Source organism: Papaver somniferum, chromosome 9, assembly GCF_003573695.1.
Source record: "Papaver somniferum cultivar HN1 chromosome 9, ASM357369v1, whole genome shotgun sequence".
In the NCBI taxonomy this organism is placed as follows: domain Eukaryota; kingdom Viridiplantae; phylum Streptophyta; class Magnoliopsida; order Ranunculales; family Papaveraceae; genus Papaver; species Papaver somniferum.
In genome coordinates, this window is record NC_039366.1 from 34419150 (window position 1) to 34437572 (window position 18423).

At 38.0% G+C, this 18423-nt stretch overlaps 1 long non-coding RNA gene and 2 other non-coding genes across 4 annotated transcripts; 1 reads left to right on the forward strand and 2 right to left on the reverse strand.

Annotated features, from left to right (window-relative positions):
* The first annotated feature begins 3449 nt into the window (after positions 1 to 3449).
* On the forward strand, positions 3450 to 8318 carry LOC113311071. 2 transcript variants are annotated; one of them, XR_003341546.1, is made up of 4 exons: positions 3450 to 4405; positions 6160 to 6431; positions 7527 to 7608; positions 8050 to 8318. It is a non-coding gene; the product is annotated as an uncharacterized LOC113311071 (long non-coding RNA). The 2 variants fall into 2 exon arrangements; XR_003341545.1 differs by having other exon boundaries at positions 8068 to 8318.
* A 942-nt stretch (positions 8319 to 9260) lies between these two features.
* On the reverse strand, positions 9261 to 9332 carry TRNAD-GUC. Its single transcript has one exon. It is a non-coding gene; the product is annotated as a tRNA-Asp (tRNA).
* Positions 9333 to 12110: 2778 nt separating this feature from the next.
* Positions 12111 to 12182, reverse strand: TRNAD-GUC. The gene has a single exon. It is a non-coding gene; the product is annotated as a tRNA-Asp (tRNA).
* Between the last annotated feature and the right edge of the window lie 6241 nt (positions 12183 to 18423).

Sequence of the window (18423 nt, forward strand, 5' to 3'; positions counted from 1 at the left end):
GCAAAGTTACAAATCCTCAATACGGGATATACGCCATAGACTAAGGTGTTGCAACTACACTAAGTGGAAGTGTGGTTGAGGCCGTGGCTTCATAAAGAAAGTTGAAGAGACCATTTGGTTCGATCAATCCTCACCTAGAAAGGAAGTAGGTGAGTAAGGCACAACTTATTTATATCATCAGAAATCATCTCATAAGATTGTCTCTGAATATGTCCATGAATCAAACTGGAGGACGCTCCGAAGTTTAATGATTCCAGAGAACAATGACATCCCAAGTGGATTATGAGAATGCGCATGAGTCAATGGAAAGATCATGCGAGCATATTGATGATTAATTTCTTATACACTTGCTTAAGGAAATAAAGCAAGATGAGATCGAACCAAGCTCCTTGTTGCTTAATTTCAACGAAGAGCATATTTGGCCTATACAATCCAGGTAGAACTTGGTTCTTTGACAAATATACAGGTATTTGGTGCGGTAGTGCTAACCAACCAAGTGTAAAACCTATTGGACATACATGATTAATTTGTCACAAAGCATAATGAGAAGAAAGAAGTCTTAAAGTAAAAGGACTTTCCTTGTAGCGCGAGGTTTCTCACAAAGTCCTGGAATTGTTCTCTTATAATGAACGTTATAGTGTTCCGCTACGTAGTTAGCTTGGTAATTCAAGAGGAATTGAAATGCAGCATATGTATGTGGTTGTTACGTATCTCTGAAAGAATCAAGAAATAACAGATATTTACAAAAGTACTTGATATCCTTTTGTTGCCCAAATCAAATGACTCTAAACCACAGAGTGCGTTTACAGTTAGATAGAATGCTCACTTATAGATTCAAGCAATCAAGCGGATGTGGTATACCTGTCTAAGTGGCTATTTGATTTGGAGGGAATAGACAAGTAAGTTATTTTTCCTTGCGTATTCATAAGAAAGTTCCTGATTTGGAATTGTAGTTATTTATGTTGATGATACGGACATGATGTGTACTCTTGATGTAATAAGAGACCTTAAAATCTATTTAAAATCCGAATTTGAGATGAAAAATCTAGGGAAAGCTCGAGGTTCGAATGTAAGTAAGTAACCATTTCGTCCAAAGGAATATGACGAAGATGAGTTGGGAGATGAAATTCCCATATCTAAGTACAATAGACGCATTGTTGTACTTAGTATAATAATGTACTCAATTAAATTTTACATCCTCAGGGAACTTGTTAGCTAGATAAGCTCCGCTCCAACGCAACGTCATTGGAATGATATAGTGAATGTAATCATGTACTTAAAAGTAACCATTGACATAAATTTGTTTTTTCCCTGCAAAGAAATAAAAAGGAATGCTAATGAAAGTGCTATCCAAAAGTTGTTCATTATGAAGGAACAATAATATTTTCTCCAACAAAAGTAATCAGGGGGAGATATGGTAGACTATTTTCTAAGTCATTGCCAATATTCAGTTTCGAAAAATACATGACTAAAGGAACTGTCTGGAACAACTCTGAAAGTAATCAGGGGGAGATGCCGACATCATGGGGAGGATCCAAGGATATGATGTTGACATATTTTACTTCGAAATTGAAGTTGTTTTGTACTCTTTTTCCCTTCGATCGAGAATAGTTTTTCCCAAAGAGTTTTGTTACTCGACAAGGTTTTTAACGAGACAACACTAAAACATCAAGTATGTTGAACATTGAAGACATAAAGATCGCTTTGATATTACTGAAAAATGAAACGCCATAGTCTGTTAAGCAACGTAACTTCCAGAATCAACAACATAGTCTTATAAGCTTTCAAGTCACCACGGTAAGTGTGATAAACTCCTTTTTACTGCATTAGACTAATGAAAATTGTCTGACATCAGGGGGAGCATCTAATGGTATGTTGAACTATTTTCCTTCACCAACAACAAACACCGGGAATGTAATTTTCTAGGTAAGGCTATTGTCTTTCCCACGAGGATTTTCTGCCTTAGGAGTTGTGAAGCAACTAGTCAACTTCAACGGAGCAAAGTGATCATCTGCAACAGATCACCTTTACTTGCATTTGTCACGTTGTACTCTTTTCCCTTCGTCAAGGTTTTGTCCCACTGGGTTTTCCTTGTCAAGGTTTTAATGAGGCAACATATTCGAGTCTAACTATGTTCTATGTTTACGTAATATTGTACTCTTTTTCTTTAGTTCAGGTTTTGTCCCTTTGGGTTTCCCTGACGAAGTTTTAACGAGGCAATTAACTTAGACTCGACGATTTTTGAAGATCGTATTACATGGGATGAACTACATGTAAAATACGAGGCAACATGTGAAGTACTACATGTGAAGAGCTGTACCAAGGTTTTGTCCCACTGGGTTTTTCCTTGTCAAAGTTTTAATGGAGCAATTGTCTTAAACACAATAGTCATCAAGGAGAGAACTATATTTGAAGACCTGCATCCGAAGCATTGTATGAGAAGTACTGTATATGGAGTTCTATTGGACCGCACAAGGAGAAGTGTTGTAGGGCTTTAGCCCATGAGTGAGCGACCCAATATAGTAACTAGGATTCCGTTCCTGTTGTATATCAAGAACTATATTGATGTGATAGAGGCTAACTCCAATGAAAGGAATATCCTTCTCTCTTTGTCTTTTAATCTTTCACATCCACTACAAAATTAAGGAGGTTAAGGAGGCTCAATGCTCTTGGTTCGAAATACAAACCCTAGTTAGCAATTCGGGATTCGGCAAACGTACGGAACGACAAACGTACGAGTATTATACGGTTTTGTAAAATCCAGATTCGGTCCAAAATTCGGTCAACGGGACGTGATTCGTCATTAATTCGGAACGGCATGCGTACGTGTATAATTCGATTTATAAATGTGAGTTCGGCTCTGAAAATTCGGTATCTATATATAACAAATAATTTGTATTTATAAGGTCATAGACCAATTTTTATGCATATGTGTGAGTTATTTAAGGAAAAAATAAACTCAATATGATGATATTAATAATATATACAACATTAGTTATCCAAAAGGACGTCGTATGGTGGTTTAGATGCTTGGTTAGTGAGTTTGAGATCTCTCTCACCTTCACCTTCAAATCTCTTCAGTCGTTTTTGTTTCATAAAAATTACAACACGTCTAATATTCGGTCGTGTATGTTCGGGAGGCAGTAAAGCCCAAAAAGTGGAGTCTTTGAAAAGTAAAAGCTAAAGAATTTATGGCGAATTAAGCGGACGTATCATTCGGGATACGTAAAATTCGTGAACGATTCGCGAATAATCCGGGAATGCCACATAATACACGATTTGGGTTCGGAGTTGCAAACGTACGCGAATAAGACGGTAAAATTCGCGAATGATTCGCGAATCATTCCCCAACTTACTAACTAGGATACAAACCAAGCGTTTTGCCGTGGGTCGATATACAAACCAGGCAACTCATTCCAAGTGCTTGTTTATTAGCGATATGTTCGTCTTGTAAAATGCGCAGCCCAGCTGAGCTGGGGTCTCTCTCCCACCACATATTTCTGTAATGTATTTCTCCTTCTTCATCATCAACAATGATACGTTCTCTGTGCCGCACAGTGTATCCAGTAATTACTAACATTAATGGAGATTGCTTAAATACTCATGCTTCTAGTTTTCATTTTATTAGGGTTAATTTCATTTCATCTGTTGGTTCTTCCCCAAATCACAATATGTCCTCTTCATCTTCGTTGGTTTTCAATTACCTGATCAATTCATCATTTCAAAACCTCATCAAACCCAGATTCAGTCCTTACCCTACTTGAAAACTGCGGATTCACGAAACCTCACATTTCCAAAACCATTTCTAGGTTTCCCTCGGTACTTTTATACAATCCTCAGAAAACCCTTCAACTAAAATTAGATTTTCGATTTTCCAATGACCTAGCGAAATTCATCTCTAATCACCCATGTGTTCTTGAGAGAAGCTTACAAGTTGCAATAATCCCTTGCTGTGATACCCTCCACAACATTGTTCAAAAATGAGATTCCAGAAGAGATTAAGGGTATGGGTTTCGATCCTTATAAAGCCACATATTTTAAAGATATACAGGGATTGACATGTATGAGCAAATCGACTTGGAAAGCAAAGCTGAGTGTTTATAGGAAATGGGGGTTGGTCTTGGTCAGCTGAAGAAATTTCAAATGAATTTAATAAAGAACCTAGATGTATGGCATATTCAGAGAAGAAGATAACATCGATCATGGATTAGCCAAATATCCGAGAATATTTGAATCTAGCCTGAAGAAAACCATTTTCCCTAGACGTGTTGTTGTTCAGTGTTTAGTCTCTAAGGGTCAGATTGAGAAGCAAATTTCCTTAGATTCACTTGTTAAAACATCTGAGAAGTCTTTCTTGAAGAAGTTCGTGAGCATGTATGAGGTAGAAGAACCCGAAGTATTGAAGGTATACCAAACTTAACTGCTTAATACTTCTTGAGCATCTAATGAGATCAATATTTACTAATTGTAGTTATACATAGTCATTTTCGCTTTTGTGAAGTTTCTGCTTCTCTTTAATTTTAATCTAATATGTTGTCTCAGCTCAAGCAATTTTTGGATTCCAGTAACAAATTTAGTCGGTAAATGTAAGTTATACGTCCAAGAATGCTTTCAACCCAGTTTGAAGTTAAAATTGGGTTCAGCGCCTGATAGTTTTGTCTTTTCTGGGTTGCTCTCTATGTTTGATTTGAGCTTTTAAAGTTTCAAATTATGAGCAAATAGTTAAGAGTTAGTTTCATGTGTTGGCTTTATTGTAATATAAAGCTGCTCTTATGTACCTATTTTATGAAAATCTTGGCATTTCGTATACTCTAGCATAAAATGGGTGAAACTCCAAACTATACCCATGCTTGCAATGAATAACAATCAGAAGTTTTACTTGGAGAAGTTCGTAACACGTGGTAGAAGTTCCTGGTCATTATTATGATCTTCTCTTTCATTTCCGCAAAGGTTAAATTTCTGAATTCATCCCATGGTATGAAGGAGTTACAATACAAGTTGCAAAGGTTCACTAATTAGTTCATTTAAGGTGACTTACGAGTAATTTAAGTATCAGAGGTTAGTCATGATGAACTGGAGCACTTCTATGTTTTGACTATGTAATGACAAGCCTAGGCAAAGTTTGATAATGGTGCATACTTCTTGACTATCCTACTTAAATTAACTAAACATAACTGAGGAATCAGATTAATTGCATAATTCAGTTCTTGTATATCATGTGTTGATTGTACTTGAACTTTTTAAGCAATGGGAAATTCAGATGATTTATCTTATGTGTTTAAGATACTTTAGTTTTATCATGTGATTGCTTCATGACTATCCTGGTAATATGAAAGTCATAGCCTCACTACATGATTTAAACTTTTAGTGTTCTTAAGGCAGTCTTCTTTCTTCAAGCTCAGTGACAAGTGACACTAGTTACCTGGTATTTTTACTACTGCAGTGACTTTATTAATAAAATTAATGTCTCTGGCTCGCGAAGTTATTATTGACTCTGTAAGAATATCATGTAAGAAACTTATATCCTTCATTGCATGATGCATTGAAGGATATAAGTTTCAATGCATTGTCTGTATTACTCTGCATACCTTTATCTATATGCTGTAATGCAATTTCATTTTCTTTGCTTACGTGTAGTCAATAGTGCATAAGGTGTGTTTTTAAGGATTAAGATTGAATTCCCGTGTGAATATACACCTGTCAGTAGTAATATAGTTAGCCTTTCGGAATGTTGCTGGACACACTGAAAAAAAGGACCGAGAATTGCACCGAGAGGGATCGCACGGACCCAATGCTGCGTTCTGTGCATTGGGATAGGGAAGGGCAGGAGTGCACTGTGTGAGAGGGGCTCCTGCCCTTCCCTATCCCAATGCACAGAACGCAGCATTGGGTACGTGCGATCCCTCTCGGTGCAATTCTCGGTCCTTTTTTTTCGGTGGGTCTAGCAACATTCTTAGCCTTTATCAATCTTGGGTTTGTCTTTCTTTTCACTGCATGAAAAATAGTGTGTGAACAAAGAGAAAAATAAATCGAGAAATCTATCAAGTGCAAGTAAGCTGAATGGTTTCCATTTGTAAAATAAACTGCTTCCAACTTCGTGTTGTTTTTATTAGTTGTGTACAATTATATTATTTACCATGCTTAATTATGATTTGCAAGTTCTTGACCATATTGTACGGTGAATGATTCAACAAAATGGAACTAGTGAAAAACGATTTATGTTAAGGAGGCGCACCAAATTTCTAGTGTTATTTTGATGAAAGATGATTGGCGACTTAGACGTCAGAGATGTTTTTCTGGAAGAAGGCAGAAAATATGATTGGCAGAAATAACAAGATGAAGGTTTACATCACAAAGACTTAAATAAGGGACAATGACAGATCACATGGATGCCTGATGCCTCAATTAAAGCAGACACATCCGGGTTTGAGGTAATCTCCTCTCTTTAACATTTTTGCTCCATTCTTGTTCAGTCTATCCAAGATGTAAAACTTGCATGAACAATTATCACATTACAGATTAGAAGTAGCATATGTAATGAACCACTAATAGTGGTATGTTTAGCACTAATTGTATGGGATTTATGAATGCCTGTCCTGTCACTGTGTGAAAATGAAGGTCCAGCTTCTGTGAAATTGGCCATACATAGAGTGCATTCAAGCCAGTTTGAGTTCTGAATCAGGTTTTAGATCTGTATATTTGTTTTTTTCTGAATTGTTCTTGAAGCAAAGTAAACTTTGAGTGGATGGATGAAGAGGTAGTAGTTTCAAATCATAGCTTTATTGCAAGTAAACTGCTCTTCCTTCTCTAGTTTATAAAAATCTGTTGCTTTCATGTACGTTAGCGGTAAGCTAATGGGAGAAACTCTAAACAGTACCCCTGCTTGGAAAAATCCACTAGCATGCTAGCAGAATAACAATGATCCAGGATCGCCAAAAAGAAAATAAAAAGAAATAAGACAAGGACAGGGTCTTGTTGCGGGAACGGTTTGAAAGAAAGAAATCCAATCAGTATATTTGCTGTTTCAAACCCTGTGAATGAGTTAGGTTTAGGGTCAAACCTTGTTAGGAACTCCAGAATGGTGCCCTCGATTCAGTTGTGATGCTATTCAACAGGATTAGGGCAGCCACAATGTGTTTAAGATCTTAGGCGACTCTTTGGCAACATTTCTACTGATGAAATATTTTATAACTGTGCCAGTGGCCTTAAATCCACCATCCAATTCCTTCCCCACATATTTTTCATTAGATCACGTGGAAGAAGGAGAAAGTTAGTTCTGGTGAAACAAACTTCGATTCTATGGTGTTTGTTTAATTAACACGTACACTTATGACTAAATATGGTTATCAATGCACTGGTCTACGCAATGTGAAATCTTCACGAAACTAAATTTTGCCTCTCAATCTGACTATTGTTGCATTTAATTCCTTACACCTGATCTGCCGCTGTTTTTCTGTTGTTGTTAATTACTCTTCTGATGTTCTCGTTGTGGATGTCTCTGTATGCTTGTTGTTTCTTCTAAGCAGAGCTAAGGATGAATCATTTTGATTATCATTAAGTCATGCGCGCAGCAGGACCTTGGGAGTGTTAATATTGTTCATGAACCAGGTACTTTTTACTCTTCTTTGCATCTCCTTTTAGCGTGCTGGTTCTTTTTGTCAATAGTGTTTTCTTGCCTTTCAGCTTTGCATATGTTTTTGCTTTACTTTTATCAGTTTTCTCAGTATTTTGTTACCATGAAAATATTATAGCCTCCAACTGTCAAGGCTTTGGCAGTCCTAACACTAAGAATCACTTAATGCATTTTATATAGTGGGATGATCCGACATACCAGGCATCTTTCCTAGGAGCTCTAGCAGCATAGGCCAAAGGCTTAGGAGATAATCATGGAAGCTACACGTTTCATAATAACCAAAAACAGTATGCCATACTTACATCACTAGCATTGGCCGCCACCTCCTATTAATTAGGCTAAATTAAACTTTGCTGCTGCCTTCAATGCAACATCTAACATAGCAGGTATTGATTTAATATCGTTTGATCATGCAGTACAATTCTTGACTGCAGGAGCGATAACTATATCCTCATCCTCCACAGAGCAAGCTGAAGCTACTGCGCTTCAAAATGCAGTTTGCTGGGTTCCCATGCATTTGCAGCATACTATAAACTCTGTAATTATAGATCTCGTCCCTGACTGTAAATTAGCTTTGAATGTTTCTATGTGTGATGGGGTTGAAAGGAATTGATCGTTCTCGTCATTCCTTGTACATCTGTTTTCCTTTGAATATAATAACCAAAAAAAATAAAATTAAAGCTGTCAATTTACAATTTAGTTGTACAATTTCTGTCTATTCAAAATCCATTTCAACAGTGTTCTTTTGGCAGAAGAGAAAGATAAATTGAGAGTCTTAAAATCACTTCAGGGAGCTCAATTCTAATTTGAGTTATTATTAAACACTTTTAAAAGGAAATGGAGGATGTGAGTTCCTCTTTAAAGATCAAATAAACTGATTGCCAAAAATATGAGCTCATAATTAAAACAAACAAAACAGCTTAAAGACATGAATCTCTCTGCAAAAAAACATAAAGATGACCCGGATCTCACTTATCTCAAAGTCTTCATGTAATGCATTGCTGGTGTTGAGGAGCTCGACTATATATTCATACCAATTGCAGAGTGTATATTCACACACCTTCTAAATCAATCAAGATGATAACTTCATCCTTTTCTCTCTTTAAATTTCCGAGTCTGCTGGTACCCAGGATTATACAACTCTCTTCAATCCCATCTCTTTGATTTTTTCTTCTCTTTCTGTATGCCATGAGCCTTGTTGCTGGAATTAGTAAAATTTCCTTTGTTCAAGCAAGCAGATTTTTTTAATCTATTTATAGACACCGTACTCACTGACACACAAATACTCATCCCTTAGCTAGCTAGTCTTATTCCTCTTTGAATGAGTTACCTAATTATCTTATTCCATTCAATGTGATTCGATTACTCAAACTTAGTTAGGTTAGTCACATGTTTTATGTTCATACATACAAAGTTTCAAGCTACACTTAGTTAGGTTGGCCTTGAGTTGCTATGAACGAACCCTAAAAGGGAACTGCGATGGGCCATGGCACATTTTTGATAATCAAACGCCAGAATACCTCGCGTTGCTGCGCCGGCTTTCTTCCGGGACTCCATGGCATTGGTATTGCTGATTGGAACCATCTTGGCACACCATTTCGGCAGCTAAAAAAAAAACAGAAAAAAACGCCGCTGCCGGGGATCGAACCCGGGTCACCCGCGTGACAGGCGGGAATACTTACCACTATACTACAACGACCTTGTTGTGTTTTTTTGAGCTGGCTGTGTAACTGACCAGCAACATAAATTGATAATTGCGTACAAAGTCCATTCCAAGAGCAATTTCACACGTCTTCAGCACCAGTAAACTTGTTCAAAACTTGGACTGCTTCCGCCAGAAGCATGCAGCGATCCCTATCAGTATCTTCGTGAACTTGTTCAAAACTTGTACCAGCGAATCCGGAAATAATTCTGGTGACGTTATTTTTCTTGTGCATAATTTCTTTGGCCTTGATTTCCTCGTCTGCCAGCACCACCAAGACTCAAGAGGTTGATGAAGAAGCATTATCGATTGTGTTAGGCATCCCAAAACGTTTCCCTTTGGTGCCACTACCAAGAACGATTGCAGCAATTCCAAGTGCAACAGGGTTGTGTTATCAAAGGCCTAGTTGAGTTAGAAGGAGAGATTCACCAAAAGGATGCAACTAAAAAAACAACTGCTGACTGCTCACCAGTTGATGCAAGTTCTTCCTACTTTGATAGTATGCGCCTACTGATCACTAGCTTAAATTCTCAGAGCGAAACCATATACTATGTAGCAACAAAGTAAAATGGTTTTTTATGTTACTGCCAAACACAAACATGTATAAATCCAGTTTGAGTTCTGAATCAGGTTTCAGATCTGCATATTTATCTTTTTTTCTGAATTGTTTTCGTAGAAAACTCAACTTTGGCTGGATAGGTGAAGCGGCATTCTGGTTATTATGGATTTAGCCTTACCTCATGGGAGAGGCTTTTGGAGAGTAGTTCAACAAGCAAAACATATTGTGGAAGTTGGGGCATCTGCCGGGTTTTGGTTGGATATCTGGAATGGGGATACAACATTCATTTCAGAATTCCCTAAGGCTTACATAATTTCAGCAAGCATTGCAAGATTACGATATGCTGCATTATGGAAACACCGACCAGCCACTACACTCAAGACGTAACATTTTAACTTTTTTTTTGTTTTCTTGACTTGAAAGGGCAAATTTTATAAAGAGAAACTCAGTCACCAAAGAGTGACCAAGCTGAAAAAAGTTACATATATATAGATGCTTGCATCAAGGCATCCCAATTACAAAGTAAAGTAGATAATCCATAATTTGGCTCAATTCAAAGAAGCGATAAGACCAGATCAATATGAAAGATACCCTTGTAGTGTTGAATCTGATTGTGTTTAGAGCTCCAAACTGATCAAATAGGAACCAATTAAAAAGTAAAATAAAATAAAATGGGGCAAATAAATAGACAGAAATGAAAAAGTTATGTCACAAGAACGATGAAGAAGCAAAAATGCTCACAATTAGTCATAGAAATGGCGTCAAGATCTTATTATCATCATAAATATAGACAAATACATAAATTTTAATACATTATTTAGCTAGGATGATTATTTTAATCCTCTTCAAAGTATACTAATTCTTATAGTTTTCTCTGATTTCATATACCCCAGCAGCATACAGTGACCACGACCCCAGGCTTGCTGCAGTCCGTGGGATTGCTCTTCTCATCGTAGAGGCAGCACTCATACCGATAATTATACACCTCATTTCAAACCCATCTCTTTGCTTTTTTTCTTCTCTTCCGTGTACCATGAACTTTTTTGATGGAATTAGTTAAATTTGCTTTGTTCAAGCAGAATTTTTTTGTCTATTTATAGACACAGTATTCCCTTATTACCTAGTTCTTTTCCTGTTCTGAATGAGTAATCTAACCATCGTATTCCATTGCTTGTGATTCAACTACTTAAACTTAGTTAGGTTGGTCACATGGTTTTTTTGTTCATTTCTAGAGGTTGTGTGATCTCTAACACAAGATCTGCTCTCTGTCAACAAGATGGCATATGTTTATAAGAAAAACAAATGTGATACCGAAATCCAAAAGGCTGTGATAGAAGCTAGCTAGGACTTCAAATCAAGGACATGATACGCAGTATAGCAAAAGTTGTAATGAACGAACCCCAAAAGGGAACTGCAATGGGCTATGACACATTTTGTGATGCTATACTACCTTAAGGCTTGAAACTAACGCTGCTCACAGACCATGTAGAAACTGCAACTTGGAGCAGCATTATACCATATTTTCAGACCCAAAAATTGCACTAGCGTGAGGGCTGAGTAAGCAGGACGCATCACCAACAGACTAACAATTCAAAGATCAAGCAGGAAGCATTAGATTAATCGGCCTAAACTTTCTTTTGCGTGTTCAAATTGGCTGGCCGTCATTTTTCTTTATGAATAATATACATTTTTGCTTTGATAGGGGAATTATAGTAGAATGTCTGGTCTGTTTTTCCACCCATTGTATGTCGTTCTAGTTGCTAGATGAATTTTTCTAACTGCAACTCCTTGCCAATATGCCAAGACTGTTATGACTCGCCTTCATCGACAACAACTTGCCCCACTTCAACTTACCTGTCTTGAGCCAACAACTTGCCCCACGAAACCTGAAGTTGTCCCCCCAAAATCCAGTATCTACTCTTGTTAGCAACATTGCCACTCACCAAGTACCAAACACATTTTCTCGGAAGCAGACTTTTAAGAAACTAAATGAGTATCCTGAATTGAATTATAAATATAAGTTCATTGTGTTGCGGGTCTTAGATTTAATTCTTCAGTAAATATACACTATTTCAAAATTGTCTCAGTTCATTCTCTAAGCACTACATCCCATTTAAGTGATCTGGTCTTGTTGTATTGAAATATTTTTCGTACACTGAGCTGAGCTGATTCTTGCCACACCATTTCGGCAGCTAAAAACAAAAAACAAAAAAAAACGCCGCTGCCGGGGATCGAACCCGGGTCACCCGCGTGACAGGCGGGAATACTTACCACTATACTACAACGACCTTGTTGTCTTTCAGTGAGCTAATACTTTATAATATACTTATTTCTGTAAATGGATACAGTGATAATTGCGTCCAGAAACAATTTCACACGTCTTCAGCACCACCCCATCATGAGGAGGGAGATATCATATCAAGAAACAATGGAGAATTCTGTAGGATTGATGACGGTTATTTTTCTGCATCAGGAAGCGTGGCTCTTGTTGCTCTATAAGCTGCCAAATGATAAATCCAGATGATGAAGAATTGGAAAATTAAATACCAGAGAATAGACGCGCTCTTTACAAAGGAAGTGCTGTTTCAGCTTTTGTCTAATGATTCTTGTGGAACTCTATTACAGAATCACAAAAACAAACAAACTCGTAAAATGTTATTTTGAAATTTGAATATTCTTTGGTTACTGTCAGTACACCCATCGATGATTTTAGGTTCGACTGCTTCCACCGTAAACATGCAGTCCTATCAGTGTATCTTTGTGAACTTGTTCAAAACTTCTACCAGTGAATCCGGAAATAATTTTGGTGACGTTACTTTTCTTGTGCATAATTTCTATGAGCTTGAGTTCCTCATCTGCCAGCACCACCAAGAGGTTGATGAAGAAACATTATCTGTGTAGGCATCCCAAAAAGTTTCCTTTTGGTGCCACTACCAAGAAGGATTACAGCAATTCCAAGTGCAACAGTGGAGAAATCAGACGACCAAGAAGGGTGTGTTATCAAAGGCTTAGTTGAGTGGGAAGGAGAGATTCACCAAAACGATGCAACTAAAAAAAAACACCTGCTGAGTGCTCACCAGTTGATGCGACTCAGTTCTTTCTTCCTACTTTGATAGTATGCGCCTACTGATATCACTAGCTAAAATTCTCAGAAGAAATGTAAAGCAACTGACATGACAGAAAGCAAGAAAGGTTACCCTTTCTTACATTCAATCAGTAACGGCAAACACAAAGTAAAATGGTCTTTTATGTTATTGCCAAACACAAACATGTGCAAACCCAGTTTGAGTTCTGAATCAGATTCTAGATCTGCAAATTTATCTTTTTTCTGAATTGTTCTCGAAGAAAACTCAACTTTGGGTGGATAGGTGAAGCGGAAGTTTCAAATCTTAGCTTTATTACTTCTGGTTATAACGGATTTAGCCTTACCTCATGGGAGAGGCTTTTGGAGAGGTGTTCAGCAAGCAAAACATATTGTGGAAGCTGGGGCATTTGTCGGGTTTTTGTTGGATATCTGGAATGGAGGAGATACAACATTCAATTCAGAATTCGCGATGGAAGGCTGCATTAAGTCATGGAAAAAGAAATTTCCGAATGCAATTCATAACTTCATATGGAACAACCTTCCTTATGCGATATGGTGGGCTCTATGGATCGAAAGAAATAAAAGTACTTTTCACAACAAGGATTACGAACCAACTGATGTAATCATAGCTGTTAAATCACTTTTGTTTCAATGGGGACTCCCCTCTCAAGCTTTTAAAGGTTTGTATTTTGATGATTTGGTACATAATTGGGAAAGCAAAGTGATCGCAGTCGTATGCGTCAAAAATAAATTACACTTTCTCACTACTCAAAATAAATAATATAGCAAGAACAAGAAAGGATCGTTCCCATAGAGAGGACTAAGTTGTCAATATGTTTCGGTAAAAGCATTAATCAAGTTTAATTCCCTGGATGCATTAAGTTCTATGAAATCAGGCCAATCAAAGCAATCGAATATGGAAAACGCACTAATCCGATTTAACAAAGGTTATGACTCACTTGTGACTATAGGATGTATCACTACAAGCAATATTCACAATTATGCTACTTGCAATCAGAAATTTATCACTTTTCCGTATAATAAACTCTAATCTAGCAATAGAGATGAAAGTAAACCCAATCGATTCGTGACTCGACTAAACAAGCTTTCAAATCATATAACAATATCTATAGTGAATCATAAACGATAAAACATGGAGACAAAACTAATTTATTGAATAAAAACCCATGTTTGAAAATCCAACTTATTCCTTAACCAAAAAAGAGTTATCTAATCATATCAACGGAGTTCATAAACAAGAAGAAGCAATAAATCATGTTCAAAACCCTTGAATAAAAGTAGAAACAAAAGATAAAAAATAATATAGAACCCTCAAGAGCTTATATATCCTCCTCTGTAGTGTGAATTGGCTTTCCAAAAAGTCTCGACCAAGCCTGACCTACTAACTCACGTTCCAGCCCACTAGGCAGCCACAACCCAGTCAATACAGGCCCATGTAAAGTTCACTAAGCCTGTCAGTCTTGTGGAACTGACAAGGCATTCAGCTCTAGCACCACCTTAGCCTGCAATCTTAGTCTTGTCCAGTCCTTGGCTTCACTGTAAAGAAAAAAGGCACCAGTCCCACAACCTACAATGTCTTGCATTCAAACCTAGCTTCTCAATCTTCCCTGTATTGCACATGGCAGCAACTCCGTCCCATTCAGCTGACCTGCAATCACTGCCATCACCCGTGCTTCATACGTTCACAGCTCTTCCATCACTCCATCTCAGTTTCTAGGTTCAGACTCCGCCACCATTGGCAACATTATCTTCAGCTCAGACCTGTCCTAACATACATCTAGAACATCCATTCAACACACCCTGCGGCATCTGAACTTGCCGTAAAGTTCCTAAGCATACATCTAATGCTTCATTTCTTCCCTGCCATTGTGTTGCTTAGCATCATACCAAAACCACAGCCTTATTTCTTGTAATCACGTGAGCATCATCTCCAAGACATCTCCTTTCCACTGCCTCAAGCACCACTAGCTGCAGTTCATAACTCCAATTCCATCCAGCTGCGATTTCTCGACCAACACCAAAACTGTTTCTTCCATTGCATCTCAATCAGGTTCTGAATCCCAGCCAACTCTCACTTGCTTGCCAGTAGTCCATTCTATCCACCAGTAACTGCTAGTGCAACCAACATTCCCTGTAAAACTGCAATGTTGTAGCGTCTCATACTCCACCCCCGCGAACTGACAACGCTTGTCTTTAATCTCCAACAGCAAACCCTTGTGCGAGTTCAGCTCCAACTGCTCATCTACTTCACTTCAGCCTTACCTATAACAACATCATTAAACCCTTCAAGCATCAAACACTCAATACCCTTGAACATCTCCTTTTAATCCATTCTACCAGACTGCAGCTGCAAATAACTAAACCCACTGCTAAACACCAGCTTCAATTCATCTGCTGCTTCTCACTCGAATAACTTCAAAACCACCATTTCAGTTCAGCTCAATTGCTGCAATTCATACTGCCTCTCGAGCTCCATCTCCTTGTTCTTCTGCATACATTCCAACTGCAGTTCAACCAATGCATTCCAGCTCAGTTCCATTTTTCAGTTGAACCGTCTCAGCTCTTCTGAACTTCACAAACACCAGCATTCAGCAAACCCGTTTAGGTACCTGCAATTGCAATTCATTGCAGTCTCAGTTCCATCTCACTGCCATAGAAGCAACACCCATCAGGCTCAGGCCATCTCTTCCATTAGCTTCTAACATCTTTAATTCAACAACACCCCAAACCAACACCTGAAGCACCAGCATCATCAACTCCATAATCTTATACCTAGACCTTCATCTACCCAGATTCAGTTCACCTTCTCCGCAGCCTCAGTCAGCTCTATTGACAACCCATTTCATCACCAGATACATCAGATTCCACCAAGTTTCCTCCCTGTCTCGAATCGAAGCTTTCACCTTCAGTTACAGAGTTTCAGACCCTAAATCTTCATGTAGCAATCAATCGAACTGCAAGAAATTTCTTCAATTAATCTCCATCTTCATGTTCGAACATCAATATCTTTCGTTTTCTGACCCTTGAATCACCACCTTCTTCTGCTTCGATTCCTCTCCGAATTTCCTCTGAACTTCACATCTCACTTTCTGTGTATCACTCTGAATTTCAGGCAAATGGTAGGTATTGAGAAGAGAAATTACATTCCTTCTTGCTTTTAGGGATAGGTAGTGATAAGAATTGTTATAGGCACCCAGCAGATTAATACAAACCACCATCTGGCAGTCCTTTAGCCATCCTTTGAACCAGAACTAGCGGCCCCTTATCGTTGACTTGACTCCGCATAACACTCGCCGTTGAACACTTTCATCCTCCTGGCTCCAAATGAATGCTTTGGGCCAACAACAACCGTCTCTTACTTCTCAGATCCACTTCTTCTCTTCAATGTCTCTTCATCACTAAAGTTGTCATGTTTTTCAGATAAAATTTGCATCACTAAAGCCGACACGCTTTTCAGATGGAGATGAAGAAATAAAAGAAAATAGTGAGAAATAATCCGTCTCCAAAAGCAGTTGCACATGAGATGAGGCTTTTGCGCTGTTTCTTCTTCTTTTGTTCCAAATAACTCCAAAGTACCTAAATACTCAAAAACAAACATAAGATACATAATTTACAAGAACACTTAGCAAATAAAGCATAAAAAATAGATAAATATCAAGGTGTTTTAGACACCTATCACAAAGATTTATATGTAACTTTGCTCCCAGCTAGGTTCTTTTAGTACTGCCAGTCTCTTCAATGGCGAAGTGTTTTACTGTATCTTCCGCTTGTGCCTCCTTGGCACTTTGAATCAATTTTAACTTTTATCAAAAAAAATTTTTTTGCAGAAAGCAAGCATTGCAAGATTAAGGATATGCTGCATTATGGAAACTGAAAATTTACGTTCACATGACCAGTCAATATGTATGAGTTGCAAGACTGATTAGGCTGAAGACTTTAATTGGTGCTCCTCCCAATCTCAGCCTAGTAGAAGATGTAAGATTTGCTTCTCGGGGCCTCGAGTTCTTGGCTAAGGATTGTTATTCTTGGATGTGCAGTCAACATCTACTCTCTCAACAGGTACAGGTTCAGTGGTTTGCGTTTCCTTCTATCCTCAATGCTGTGTGGGTCCTCTTTTATGATAAAAAAAATCCTCTGTATTGTTGTAATATTTCGATTGCGGTAAATAAGGATTCGTTGCTCGGACTTGTAAAGATTTAAAAATAAAGATATATACAGAAAATATGTCACAAGATCAAGAGGAACCAGGACTCAGGATTCCAATGTGTTTCATATTCAAGTGGCTCAGAAAATAATCCTAGGCGATTATAGCTCAAAATAAAACAAATATTAACACTATCTTTGCCAAATTAGATTCCATAAAATATTACTTGTATATTATAAGCATGGCACATCAAGAATCCCTAGGACTAAGCATGTTCCATCAAACAAAATCACAAGTAATTAATTGAAATCATAAATCAATTAAAATCGGTGCAAAAAGTGAATTAAGAATTATTTAAATAACCACATGGCTGAAAAACAGCTTCCTCCATCATCCCAGTATTGGGGTTTAGCTACTCATAATAATCATGTTCTCAAAATACATACTTGATGCTCAAAATATGATTAAAAGAGTGAAAAATATAAAACAGTGAAACTACGACCCTCTTTAAGCGTCCAGAAAGAAACGATACCAGGGAACTGCAGTAAAACAACGACACTCCGCTGCTGCTGTTGACGCTGGAAAATAAGACTGCTATGTGCAGTCTGTTCTTCGTGTTCTTCAAGGTCCTCTAATGGCAGCAGCAGCAGCAGGTGGGAATTGCTGTTAATCCTTCTTCTTCGCTCCTCTGCGTTCCAAACCTTCCCCAAACTCTTGATAAAAACTCTCTACCACTTCTCAACAGCCTTTATATATACACAACAGGGTCCAAATAACTCGATTAAATCCGAGTTTATCTCCCTTTTTCTTCACGTGCAGTTGAGAGAGAAATCTCTTTTCTGTTGCTTTGTACGCGTCTGTTAGCTATAAAATAGCCACCAAACTCTTCCTATGACTTGAACAGGACCAAATACATGATTATCCAGCGTAAAAGTCTCCCAAAATCTCCACAAAATCTTCGACAGTGAACAGCAGGACACGTCTCTCTGCCTGGACTTTGATCTCTTCTTCCAGCTTATCCATCCCAATTGGTTGGGTCTAATTGCTTGCAACAGGCCTGTTATGTCTTCTAGAGTCCATACGTACCAAATACATCCATTGAATCTCCTCAAAACTCGCTCAAATTCCACTTTCAAAACTGTTCTTCGCTGCTGCCATTTTTCCCGCCAGTTTCTGTTTTGAATTTTGAGAAGGAAACTGACCTCCCCCTAATCCAGTTATGGTGTCCCTTTAGCACATGCCCTGAAATAGGGTGTCCCTTATCCAACTTAGGAGTGCC